The sequence below is a fragment of the Hippoglossus hippoglossus genome, chromosome 14 (assembly GCF_009819705.1).
Source record: "Hippoglossus hippoglossus isolate fHipHip1 chromosome 14, fHipHip1.pri, whole genome shotgun sequence".
Classification (NCBI taxonomy): Eukaryota; Metazoa; Chordata; class Actinopteri; order Pleuronectiformes; family Pleuronectidae; genus Hippoglossus; species Hippoglossus hippoglossus.
Genome location: NC_047164.1, coordinates 23,318,200 through 23,330,843, shown reverse-complemented (window position 1 = coordinate 23,330,843; position 12,644 = coordinate 23,318,200). Strand labels below are relative to the sequence as shown.

The 12,644-nt window shown below is 44.3% G+C and overlaps 1 protein-coding gene across 2 annotated transcripts in view; it reads right to left on the bottom strand.

Annotated features, from left to right (window-relative positions):
- Positions 1–12,644, bottom strand: part of opcml (opioid binding protein/cell adhesion molecule-like) — a 312,515-nt gene that overhangs the window by 78,163 nt on the left and 221,708 nt on the right. The gene's annotated exons all lie outside the window — the stretch shown is intronic.

Sequence of the window (12,644 nt, the reverse complement as noted above, 5' to 3'; positions counted from 1 at the left end):
TTTAACTTCTCATGGTTGCACTCTGAGCAATGTTGCTGACTGTGTAACCCTCTGCAGAGCTAATAATTAAACCTCTAAGACAACTCCGGTCTGAGAAACTCATTATTTCAAATCTCATGATAAATTTCCACGACAATCTCCTAAATGAATCAAGCACTTTAATAATCTTCCAACATATATAATATAGTACTGTTAATAAAATGAATCAGAAGGGAACCACTGGGCTTACAGTATAACCTGAAACACTAGGAGTGTCGATGTCATTACTGTAGACACCACCATGTTTTTATTGTAAAAATAAATCTGTCTAAGTGAGAGGGATGCTGCAAATAACACCTTGGGAATAAACATGTCTCTTTCCAGAGCCAAAGTCCTTAAGGACTAATTGTATCCGTCCAGACTGATTGATATTGACGGAGGGAGCAAGATCAAGATCGGCTCCATCGACAGTGTTTTCCCAAAGCAGCTAATGTAGGTGGGGAAAGGTCCTATATACAGTCTGCTAAAAATAAAGGTGTTACAGCCATGGGATATTTGTTTATCAAGTCCTTAAATTCCTCATCGTCACCTCTGTCAATTTGTAATTCTGTTCATTATTATCAATAATAGTTCCTTCTGGCTGTATTACCAACAAGGTTAATTTTACAAAAAAACACACACAAAAGGTGTAACGTGTCATTCCTGACAGGCACCATGGTGATTGTCAAGGAAAGAAAAGTTGGCATGGTATGTTGTGACTTCCAGGAGAAACGGATAACAATTTTTTCGTAGAAGTAAGAGACAAACCAGTGTGACCAGTTTATTGGTGCTGTGATGATTCTGTGTTTTGGTTGTTTTGGTTCTCTCTCTCTCCCCCTTCCCTTTCTGTTCTTACCCTGCAGGTCGTGTGTTCGGCAGGGGGTGTGGCTGGCTTCCCCGCTGCAGCAGACAAGGCACACCTGTTCTCACTCACTCATCAACCTCTCCATAAAAGCCTGGTCTTGACTCCACTACTCCGCCAGATAATTCCGTCTCATTCGGTAGCGCAGCCTCATGTTTTTTTCCTCGGTTTCTGAGCTTGTATCTTATGAGTACTAATCTGCGTTTTTTCCCTTTTGCTACGCAGCCCTCCCATGTGCCTTGCTGCTCTTCTGCGTTTTTGTTGTCCCGTGTTCGTGCCTTCCTGTGGACATCCCAGCCAGCACCCTGCCTCCACAGCCTGCCATCTCTGTTTCCAGTCTCTGCTTTGGGGTCCAACCAAAACAAACCCTAACAGAATTATCTGGCCACAATGGACCCCGCGGATGCTGATGAAATCAGACAGGCTCTGTCCAAACAAGGAACTCGTGTTGGGCAGCACGAGAAAGCTCTACACGAGGTTATGGAAGTTCTCCGCAACCTATCCTCGAATGTGGCACAGATCGGTGGCCGCATGGACGAGCTGTCCACTCACCTAACCACGCTGACGGCTCCTGTCCACGCTCCAGTTCCGGCTCCAGCTCCGGCTCTCCCACTACCAGCTCCCTCAGTCTCTTATCCGACACAACCCCGGGAACCCTTCATCCCCACACCCGCCAGGTATTCAGGAGTATTAGGGTCATGTAGACAGTTCCTTCACCAATGCTCACTCGTATTTGACCAGCAGCCATTAACGTATTCTACAGACAAGTCGCGGATTGCCTTTGTCATGAGTCTCCTGTCGGAGAAAGCCGCGGCTTGGGCTGTAGCCGTTTCCCACTGTAATTCACCAATCCTTCACAGCCGAATTCCTCAAGGTTTTTGATCACCCCCTGCAAGGAAAGGAAGCCGGTAGCCAGCTCCTCTCCTTGTGTCAGGGCTTTAACTCAGTGGCAACATTCTCTATTGACTTCCGCATTCTCGCAGTCGAGAGCGGGTGGGATGAGAAAGCTTTACAAGGGTTTTTTCTCCGGGGTCTTAGGGGGGAGTTACGAGACGAGCTGGCTGCTCGGGACGAGACCACCTCGCTTGACGAGTTAATTTCTTTAGCCATACGATTAGATAATCGCCTCCGTGAGAGACGCAGGGAGAGATCAGACAGGGAGAGACACGCCCCTCCCTTGAGTCAGACAATGAGCCCTCACCATCAGGGACCTGCGGACTCTCTTCTTCCACCATCTTCCTGCGTGATTCCTCCGCGGACAGCCTCTTCACCCCTCTGCTCCGAGGAACCCATGCAGCTGGGAGGGATGAGGCTCACACCGACCGAACGTCAGCGTCGTCACCTCCAGAAGCTCTGTGCTTACTGTGGCCAGGACGGTCACCGGAGAGCCCACTGTCCGGCTCTGCCAAAAGGGCAGGCTCATCAGCCACAGGAGGAGCGCTGGTGAGCTATTCCTCAGTTATTTCGTCTCCTCCTCGCCTGCAACTAACAGGTACTGTTTCGTGGTCTCAGGTCTCTCTACCTCTGTTGTTCCTTGTTGACTCCGGTGCGGATGACAATTTCATTGACGCTGATTACATTTCCCAGTCAAGACTTCCTTCTGAGCCCCTACCGGAACCAAAGAATGTGTTTGCCCTCGATGGGAGGCTCCTAGCCCGTGTCACTCACCGTACAGTCCCAGTGTCACTACGACTTTCCGGGAACCATCATGAAACAATATCTCTTTACATCATCCCATCTCCTGTTTCTCCTCTTGTGTTAGGTCTCCCCTGGCTCAAACTCCACAATCCTCACAAGGACTGGTCGACCTCCTCCATCACCAACTGGAGCCTTTTTTGTCACTCCCACTGTTTGCATGCCACCATTCCTTCCACGTTAGCAACCACACCGTTGCCACCCAAACTGGTTGATCTCACCTCAGTCCCCTCCGAGTATCATGACCTCCAGGAGGTATTTAGTAAACACCGTGCCTTGTCTCTTCCCCCTCACCGACCCTATGATTGTGGGATCGATTTGCTCCCTGGCGCCCCCTATCCGTCCAGTAAACTGTATAATTTATCCAAGCCTGAAAGGGAGGCCATGGAGGCATATATCTCTGACTCTCTGGCTACCGGTCTCATTCGTCCCTCTTCCTCACCACTGGGGGCAGGTTTCTTTTTTGTTGACAAGAAGGATAAATCGCTTCGCCCCTGCATAGACTATCGAGGGTTGAACGATATCACCGTGAAAAATAAATATCCCCTCCCACTCAGACTCAGCCTTCGGGCCCCTTCATGAAGCAACCATTTGTTCTAAATTGTACCTCCGCAACGCCTACCATCTGGTTAGACTCAGGGAGGGGGATGAGTGGAAGACGGGTTTTAACATTCCCCTAGGACACTTTGAGTACTTGGTCATGCCTTTCGGCCTCACTAATGCACCTGCAGTTTTTCAGGCCCTCATCAATGATGTTCTGCGGGATATGCTGAATAGGTTTGTTTTCGTTTATCTCGACGATATTTTGATTTTCTCCCGTAACCTTCGTGAACATGTACAACATGTAAAACTAGTTTTGAAAAGACTATTAGAAAACAGACTGTATGTTAAGGCTGAGAAATGCAATTTTCCTGTTTCATCTGTTAGTTTTTTGGGGTTTATTGTGGAGAAAGGGCAAATTAAGACCGACCCTGCCAAGGTTAAGGCAGTGGCCGAATGGCCCACTCCTACATCAAGGAAGCAACTTCAGAGGTTTCTGGGATTTGCCAATTTCTACCGTAGGTTTATCCGTGACTATAGCAGAGTTGCCAAACCACTTATCAAGCTAACATCTGTGAAAATCCCTTTCGGGTGGTCACCTGCAGCCGAGGCTGCGTTTTCCAAATTGAAGTTTTTGTTTTCCTCTGCCCCTGTGTTGATTCACCCTGACCCTTCAGCTCAGTTCGTGGGGGAGGTTGATGCCTCCGACTCCGGTGTTGGGGCAGTCCTCTCACAGCGAACCACCTCCGACCAGAAGCAGCATCCATGTGCTTTCTTCTCCTGCCAGCTCTCCCCAGCGGAGAAAAATTATGATGTGGGGAATCGGGAGCTGCTAGCGGTCGTTTTAGCCCTGCAAGAATGGAGGCACTGGCTGGAGGGCTCCACTCACCCATTTACAGTCTGGTCGGACCATAAAAACGTATCTTACCTCCGCTCTGCTCGCAGGCTTAACTCGCGCCAGGCTCGGTGGGCTTTGTTCCTGGGCCATTTTAACTTCACACTCACCTACCGACCGGGCTCCAGGAATGTCAAGCCAGATGCCTTGTCACGTCGGTTTGCCCCTCCTGTGGAGGATTCGTCGGGAGGTGCCATCCTCCTGTGTGGTGGGAGCAGCTGGGTGGGAGATTGAGGGAGTGGTCTAGGGGGCCCAGCAGGATCAGCCAGTCCCTCAAGGGTGTCCGCCCGACCGGCTGTTTGTTCCTTTATCTGCCAGGTCTCCAGTCCTCCAGTTGGGACACGCGTCCAGGATTTCCTGCCATCCTGGGTTTCACCGGATCTGGCCCTCCTGCAGCAACACTTCTGGTGGCCCTCCATGTCGGCAGATACCAAGCTGTTCGTATCCGCCTGTTCTGTCTGCGCCCGCAGCAAGGCTTCTCATCAGGCTCCTGCCGGTCTGCTCCGTCCCCTGCCTATTCCTCACCGGCCTTGGTCCCACATCGCTGTGGATTTCGTCACTGGCCTGCCTCCTTCGGAAGGCAACACGGTTATCCTGACCGTAGTCGACAGCTTTTCGAAGGTGGTGCATTTCATCCCCCTGCCAAGACTGCCTTCCGCCCTCGGGACTGCTGATCTGCTTGTCCTGCATGTGTTCCGACTCCATGACTTTTATTCTCGGTACCCGGACAAGCCTGGTAGGCCGCCAGGAGGCGTCCCTTGAGGGGGGGGTACTGTGATGATTCTGTGTTTTGGTTGTTTTGGTTTTCTCTCTCTCTCCCACTTCCCTTTCTGTTCTTCCCCTGCAGGTCGTGTGTTCGGCAGGGGGTGTGGCTGGCTTCCCCGCTGCAGCAGACAAGGCACACCTGTTCTCACTCACTCATCAACCTCTCCATAAAAGCCTGGTCTTGACTCCACTACTCCGCCAGATAATTCCGTCTCGTTCGGTAGCGCAGCCTCATGTTTTTTTCCTCGGTTTCTGAGCTTGTGTCTTATGAGTACTAATCCGCGTTTTTTCCCTTTTGCTACGCAGCCCTCCCGTGTGCCTTGCTGCTCTTCTACGTTTTTGCTGTCCCGTGTTCGTGCCTTCCTGTGGACATCCCAGCCAGCACCCTGCCTCCACAGCCTGCCATCTCTGCTTATCCATATAATAAACTCTGCCTTCGTTCCAAGTCTGTTTCCAGTCTCTGCTTTGGGGTCCAACCAAAACAAACCCTAACAGGTGCCTGGTCACAGTGAAAAAAAAAAGCATCATTACAGAGGGAAAGATGCAACTAAACTGGATGAGTTGACAAATAATCTTTGCTCTTCAGCTGAGTTTGGTGTCCAGCAAGCAGCTTTCACAAGACCCCATTCTGATGGACAACGTTACGCAGGCAAGTTTTCTGGTGAGTGAGCTAATAGCTACTGTACATGTCCCCAAAGTCCCCTGTATGTTTTAGTGTTCAAAAGGTTCAAGCAGCCATGCTGCTAATGTGGGATGCAGAGGCAAGTCAGCTAGAATCAGCCATTTTGCTGAAGTTGCCAAGACACACACACACACCTCTTTACAACTAAACCATGTAATTATTTCCTTTGACTTTCAGGTAGGCTACAGCATCATGGGGCCAAATGAACAAAGTAGCTCACATCATGTATGGTCAACCTTTGACTATAGGTGAGTGCATGTGATGGCATTGATTCGGTCCAAAGCACAGTTTTCTGGAAAAATACATCTAACAAGTTGAGTTATTAACATGTACTAATGAGATGCCTACAGATGTAGAAGGAGAGAGGAGCTCAGTCATCATAGGAATCAAGGAAAACATTAGCTGGGGTAGGAAACTGTAGCATGGTGGGCAGAATCTGCAGGTTTTCATTCCAACCAGAATGTGAACAAGCTGATCTCAGTGATACCGCTTCTCTTCTTGAAGGTGAGGTAATCTATGATATTAGCTCACGTAGCATTAAATTGAAATTAAAGCTTCTCCAATGGCATACGATTTCCAGCCCAGGTGTGAAGTTTCCATGGTAACAACTAAGGCTTGCTGCACATTTAAAAAAACGAATGTAACTTGCTGTGTCAATAGTGAATAAGCAAAATATCTGATGCTGGGGTCCTTAAGAAAACATTTCTAGACTTAGAGTTTAAACAGTCCCTAAATATGGAAAGGCTACCTAGGGCATGAATATGCTGCTGCTCCCTAAATCAAATGTTTGTAAATTAAATACTATGGTAAGAATATGAGCAATATCCTTAAAAAACGTGTTTAAGTCGTAATATTTAATATAGTCTCTTTAGCAGAGTGAGGACATTTCATTTAAGATGGACTGTGTCCTTAGAAGTCTGTGTGTGTGCGCTTCAACAAGGACAGCAACACTTTTAAGGAGTACTTGGTTGGAAATTGCCTTCGCTTTTAGGATTAAAGTTGCAATGTCAAGTTGTATTTTTTTCATGATTAGAAACCTGAAGCATATTATTTTTAGAAAAACCCTTGGCCTCTGCCCTTGCCCTCCTGGATAGTCTGAATGATATAGTGGGATGTCAGGTCATAAGGTCAATACAAACTAATATGAAGCCATGTTGATAGTTGGTGAATGGCCTTCTCAAATTAGATGATTTGGTCTCTTTCGGGAGATTCAGGCAGGGATTTAGGTATCAGGCTGTCCTTACACCACAGCCTACACAACAATTTTCCTCAAACTACAGCAGACTGATTAAAGAAATTAATGAGGATTTAAGCAGATGGGATGTGCTGGATCTGTTACGTTTTGGCAGGATAGAGTCAGTTAGAATGAACATTCTACCCAGTCTCCTTTTCTTATTTCAATACCTCCCTATCCCTAGTCCGTATCACAATCCACAATTAGGTTGCTGAAAAAACGAATATCAAAATTGATTTGGCAAAACAGGAGACCAAGAGTCTGGTTGAAGATATTGATAGCTACAAAGGAGAAGGGAGGTCTACCTAATCTAAAATTATATTACTGGGCTGCCCAGCTTCAAGCAATGGTGGGGTCGATGGTCAGGGATATGGAGATTGGGTGGGTATCTATTGAACATAATTCTATACCAGGGATATCAATATGTACTCTCCCATTCCTTAGTCAACAGTCTTGGAAAAAAATGTAAGTAAATTATGTAACGATCAAACACACAACAAAAGTATGGGCTACAGTCCAAAAGCAATTAAACTAGAACTGTAGCACTGTCACGAGCCATGCCCAAACGAGAAAATATAGAGTTTCTCCCATATATGGTTGATATTATATGGACCTATGGTGTCTATTCTGACCATGTGCAGCGATATTTTATTTGTATTTAGCCTACATATGTGTGGAATAGGCCCTACCTCACAGTGATTTTGTTCTGTACATTTAAATTAATTAGTACATTTTTACGAACTTTTTTACAGAAAAAAAAAAGAAACGGTAAGTTGAGAGAGGAATCTAACAGACCACTAAATGATCTGCTAAGTATTTCCTCTGGATGTGCCATGCTCTTTTGGTTCGATTTACATACTTGACCTGAGCTATCCCAAGGAACTCAAGCATAGCTAGGAGCAGGTCCCTGTGTGGCTATGAGAACCACATGACTCCATGACTCCATCATAATGCCATCAGCCCTACAATGAAGCAATGGCACAAAACAATAAATACACACACATGCACACAACAAATGCAAATCGCGTCAAATACTTTTCATACCTCTTTTCAGTTAGTTTTATTAAATGAAATCAGTCATTTAATGTGTTTACATTACACAAAATTATAGAAGACACCACATTGAATGTGATCCTTTATATTGAACATATGTGAAGCAATAAGATGGAAAATTCACATGTAATTGAAAAATTAAACGTCAGCATTTAAAGCATATGTCTTCTTTTTTGTAACTGGCTTCATGCAGGCAAATCAAAGTTGGGATAAATCCACAACCAAAGGCAAAATTCCAGCTCCCCTCCAGTGGCCTGCTCGGTGTCTCATCATGAAAAGCATTATAGCCCAATGGATGAGCAGACTGCGTGGGGAGAACGCTGTGTGTGCTTGATGTGCTGAGAGTTCGAACCAGCATGCAGTAAAGAGGGGGAGGCAATTCAGCTGTTTACAGGCCAGCTGAGGCGCAAAAAAGTCAGGGGACAAAAATGAAATGACAACCAAAATTGAGTTTGTCCGGTTGGCTAAAGATGTTGACTCGTGCTGTTGATATAGCGAGGGATTTCAGCAGGTTATTTCTTGTAATGGTGGTAACAACAGCAAGGTTTATTCCTGAAACTGGTGTCATAGAACAGAAAAGTATAATCTACTTCCACCTTGGGTGACATATCTGTTTAAGCCTTTCAAATTTAATTGATTTACCAGAATTAACTATTTACTGTAGATTGGAGCCATTTATCTAATGAGAACTATAAAATGTACATATTATACTATAAAACATCTTGTTCAATACAAGTATTGAATGCACAAAAGTGCAACTATGTCGTGTCCCAGCACAAGTGGCAGTTATGCTTAAAACAAAGCTGTGTCCGTAATATAGAGATAATCTATTAGAGAGAAACAGCAAATGCTGATCATAGGGAAAGAAGTGAAGTTATTGAAGTGGTAGTTACAATGGAACCGCTTGAGGTTGATGTTATAAGGGTTCAGGTCTCTTTTCTTCTAATCCTTACACCATGCATTGTAAAGCACTCCAAGATATTATTCGTTCTTGTAGTGTGGCTTAACTGCAGTAAGTCATGTCCCTGTGAGCAGTCACCATGGGAGCAGATGCCCTGTATTCCTCAGGGTATCAGCTGACAAGGTCACTGTTCTGATTGATGTTAGCCTCCAGAGTCCTTCTCTGTGTACAGGTTCAGCACCAATCTCCATTTCTGAAGTGCTGGAGAGGAGAACACCCACAGGGACGAAAGGAACCACTAACATTCCCCACGGACTGACCTGATCTGTCTTTGCCTTTCATTGTATTCATTCACCTATCAGTCCAGAATGGGACATACATCTGTGGGCCTTCCTACAAAATGTGCTCACAACAGAAAAACTCTCTCATAGTTCGACATGTGGCAGCAACTGTATGTTGTATATCATCATGTATGCAGTGACATATGTATAATCATGTCAACGCAGCATTACACCACAGTTGGGCCTAAAATGAGTGCCAGCATGGGGAATGCGATTTCACTGCATGGCTGTCCCTCTACTCAATTAAACAGCAGGACTGCCTGCATAAATATCCCAAAGTCTGCGACATTAATGTCATAGCAACTATCATTATGGATTATGCTCACAGACAGAAGCCATACAGAAATACAACATAAAAGGCAGCATGAAAGAATTACTATCCTGGGACTCTCTCTCTTTTCACCCATATTCCACTCTCCACCATGTAATGGCATAAAAACAAGTGTGTAACAAGCTTCGTGGGAATATCAGTCTTCCCCTGCATTGTTAGAAACGTCACTTTACATCTTTTCAAATTGAAGCATCTTTATTTTCTGCCAATGGACACTCAATTCCAAACTGAATCTTAACAAAATTTAAATTCAACATATTGGAGAGCTAACAAATGTGGTATGGTATGTAGTATGCATACATTTCAATATATTTATCCATTGTATTTTGTTCAGATTTCAAATTCTTTCATTTCCAAGTGTTGTTGAATGAATATAATAAATATATTGTGAATGTATTTTACAGTAGCAGTAAAACTGAGTGAAATTTTGTCTTAAAACATATTTTCGTCATCATATTTTTTAGTTACAGTTATGAACAAGTACAAAGCTGTAAAGGGTGAATAGAGTGGAGTTACTCAGACAGACTGCCTGTCAATCGAGTGGGTGTAGTTACTGTGCCTACAGGATAATGTCAGGGTGGCTGTTGGTCAGCTGAAGCCTAATGGAAGCTGGGTGATGCAGTGAGACAATGACCTTAAACATCAAAGTAAATGTGAGTGGCCCAGTCAGAGCCCAGACCTTAACCTAGTAGAGACGCTATGGAATGAGCTCAGGAAGTCAGGCACTCCGGACATCTGAAGAATATGTCAGGACTGAAGCAGCTTTGTAGGAGGTATGGTTGTTGCCATTGGATGTCTCGATCATTTTCAAATCCATGGGGTTGTTATTGGTCCACCAACACTTTGAACTTTTAATGGCTGTTTTCAAAAAGACCCAAAAGATTATACATGTTTTTGTGTCATTATCTTGAGCACATTGTGTTGTGACTCAGAGGAATATCAGATCACATTTCGTGACCAATACCTTCACAAAACCAGAAAAAGTGTATGCTTCAACAAAGCATGAACATTGTATGAGTGCAGCTGTACTATTTTGAGACATGTAATTATGTAAATGTCACTGTCCAATCAATATATTGACTCATAATGTAGAGATGAGTAAGATGTGGGAGATGTGGCATCAACTTCCAAGGTCGTATCCATGAAACATTCATCATTCTCATTACTGGTACATTACTGTGTTCACCTTGTCAGTTGTGAGAGCTAGCCGCCCCACGTCCTGACTGAGTAACCACTTTGTGAGTGTCAGTGACTCCTGACATAAAGAGACTTCGAAAACCATGAGAAGTTGTTTTCTGGCAGTTGTGTTATTTAGGTAGCTATTCGGATATTAGCTATCCATCTTTTATGGAAAGCTAATATAATGGTTAGTATTGTTTTGAGCTTGTGAAATGATATCCACAGAACATCTCACAGCCTGCAGTTTGAAATCACCTCAAGTTTTGTAGGTGTATAAATGTTTTGTACGTTTAGAGTTTGCACTCAAATAAGAAAAATTGTTGGCCCGACTTGGTGAAACACAAATTAATAAAGTTATTTCACATTAAATTTAACAAGTAATATTACAACATTAGATAACTTTGATTTATACCAACTAAAGTATTTTTTTTTATAAGTTGGGAAACGTTTTTCTTGTTTTTAGTGTCTGTGTAAAACTGTTTTGTAGCTGTATAAATATTGTGTGCATGTGTAAATGACAAATTATGCAGGAATATTTCTGACAGTGAGGTGAAGTTAAGTTACGAGCTACAGGTTACACGCTCAAATTTTAGTACGATGCCCACTGACCATCAGACAAATTCCAACTAGGTTGTTCAGTTGGGGCAGAAGAGGACATTTCCTTGGTCGCACATTTAGCTGGTGGGTCTCTGTATTTGATCGAGTCGTGTCGCTTCCTCATCTCATCTCCTCTGCGGAGTTTACACTCACCCACACACTGACACACGGACAGTGAAGAGGAGATGCCAGAGAAAAGTTTGTTAATGTAAACAAGGCGGTTGTCGTGGTCTCCACCTCTCCTCCAACCTTTCCATGTGTGTCTGTGTGTGTGATGTGGGCATGGCTTTCCTGCTCATGAGCTCTGGCAGCTGGCACGACTGACGCTCATCACCTAATCAGCTCCTGCAGTACTGTAACCCTGGCCTTCCTCACAGTCTTCGCTAGATCGTTCCCTCCACTACTGTGGTATCTACGTCTGACTATCCTGAAATTGTACTGTGCTTTTTGTCCTTACCTAACGTCCTTGTTCCCCTGTGTTCAGGGCCATCCCCGCCTGCCAGTCTGCCAACTGATCATCTACCACCTGCTACCTGTCTACTGTCAGACGCCTTCACTATACCTCTCTCCTGTTTACTGAGCCACTGGACCCCTCACTTCCACTCCTCCGCTGTTCTCCCTGCCCACTGTTTGATCCTCTCTACTATTCTCAGTTTGCCAATAAACTGTTGAACTGCCTTTTTGAGTCCGTCCTGCATTCTGGGTTCAGTACTCCAGTGAACTTAACAGCGGTTTGTCGAACAGTGGTGACAAAACGTCCACCAATACAAAATGAGAAGTAGTAAACTATAAACTCCAACACTCATCACAAGTTATTAGAAACTGAACAGTACTGACATTTACTTTGTATTTCTTTGATTCGCTCCAGAGTTTGTGAGACGGGTATTTTAACACATTGAAAAACAGTCCTTTGTGCACACTCTCTGCTACACTGAAGACAAGACGCGCACAGCCAGAAGTGACCAGAGCGATCCGGTTTCATGATCTGGCACTACTGATTAATTACTGAATAAATGTGATTGTCTGTATGTAGAGAAAACGTTGGAATACTGATACAATACAAAGCTAAAAGCTCACGTAAATCATAACCATGCGGTTTAGTTCTCTTAGAATTTCTTTCATATCAAGGCTAAATTGCAATGAAACATTCTGGGTGCACCTAAATGATGTGCTGGTACACCTAAATGAAAAGGTTAAGTGCAACCAATGTAAAAAGTTAGTCTGGAGCCCTGTAAGCCTAGATTTGATACTAACCTCTGATTATCACAATATTTCTTAAGCGAGGAAAACTTTGTATACTTACAAATTATATCTGTGTGCAGAAAACGTTTTCACACATTTCTACAGCTGCATGCACACAAACGGTGGTATACACTTGCAGGCTGTACATTATTTGCGATAATCACATTAAAAGCTCTTTGAAACAATTGTCTTTTCCTGTTATGCAGATATTGTGGCTCTTTATGATTTTAAGTCTGGTTTTGAAGTATGGAGATAGTTGGGTTATCCAATGGAGAAAGAAAAGGACATATTAAATTGATGGGAACAGTC